Raw genomic sequence first — 1,414 nt, 5'->3', positions numbered from 1 at the left:
CACAGACCTCGCAATTCTGAGTTATAGCAACCACGGCGGCTGGAGGTGATACGTTTAAACTTTCAATTTTCTGGACCAAAGCATCCACTTTTGCATTGACGTGATCAAGGTTACTTATCTCGTACATGCCAGTTTTCGGTTGAGGTTTTTCCACATTCGTTCGTTCGGTTCCCCATTGATAGTGGTTTTGGGCCATGCTCTCGATAAGCTGGTAAGCATCAGTGTAAGGTTTGTTCATTAGTGCACCACCTGCAGCGGCGTCTATTGTTAACCTTGTATTGTATAAGAGACCATTATAAAATGTGTGAATTACTAACCAGTCTTCCAAACCATGGTGTGGGCAAAGTCTCATCATGTCTTTGTATCTTTCCCATGCTTCGAAAAGAGACTCGTTGTCTTTCTGTTTAAATCCGTTTATCTGGGCTCTTAACATAGCTGTTTTGCTTGGTGGAAAATATCGGGCAAGAAAAACTTTCTTCAACTCGTTCCATGTGGTGACTGAGTTGGAAAGAAGAGATTGAAGCCATCTTCTAGCGCTATCTCTTAATGAGAAAGGAAAAAGACGAAGTCGAATTGCCTCTGAAGTGACACCATTAGCTTTAACAGTATCAGCGTATTGAACAAATACGGATAAATGAAGGTTTGGATCTTCGGTAAGATTTCCAGAGAATTGGTTCTGTTGCACAGCCTGCAACAACGAAGGTTTAAGTTCAAAGTTGTTTGCTTCGATTGCGGGCGGAGCAATACTTGAATGCGGTTCATCTTGCGATGGAGCGGCGTAATCTCTAAGAGCACGAGCTGGTTCTGCCATCTCGGTTAAAGAAGGAAAAATGTTTTTGAAATCTGGAAGGTTTATAGGAGGGAGATTGTTTTCAGCACGATATTCCCGAATTCGTCGTAAGACTCGGAGATATAGTTCGATATCGTTGATTCGTAAATAGAGCGGTTCGCCTTGAGAGCGAGTGCGTGGCATACAAATCAACGAAAGAAAGAAAATAGAAGAAAAAGAAACCTTAGTCTCTACAGCGTAACGGAAGAGTTACGATATCGATTGAATAAAAGTCCCCGGCAACGGCGCCAAAAACTTGGTCGCTCGACTCGGTGAGTCGAGAATGGGATACAAACTGCAAGTGCACAGTTCTATCGCGTAGTTTTAAAAGATATCGATCCCACAGGGACTTATGAATCGATATACCGTTATCTAAGGTTACTACGTAAATCTAAGGTGAAAATGTTTGATTGTTTGGGGAAAAACTAAGAGCTAAACTAATATCTAGATTAAATATTAATAAAACGGATATCGGTATGTAGTTCGTCAAAACTAGGGAATCAAGTCTTTGTCGGTTTCTTGGTTTTAAAATGAATCGTTTCGGTTAACTTTATTGGTTAAAGGTTCTATCTCAAACTCTCGCTC

General features: G+C 41.0%; 1 pseudogene; it reads left to right on the top strand.

Annotated features, from left to right (window-relative positions):
• Positions 1–326: 326 nt before the first annotated feature.
• LOC127099002 (uncharacterized) lies at positions 327–426 on the top strand (annotated as a pseudogene).
• Positions 427–1,414: the final 988 nt, after the last annotated feature.

The sequence above is a fragment of the Lathyrus oleraceus genome, chromosome 6 (genome assembly GCF_024323335.1).
Source record: "Lathyrus oleraceus cultivar Zhongwan6 chromosome 6, CAAS_Psat_ZW6_1.0, whole genome shotgun sequence".
In the NCBI taxonomy this organism is placed as follows: Eukaryota; Viridiplantae; Streptophyta; class Magnoliopsida; order Fabales; family Fabaceae; genus Lathyrus; species Lathyrus oleraceus.
The sequence above is the reverse complement of the archived record's forward strand: the minus strand, read 5'-3'. Positions and strand labels throughout refer to the sequence as shown.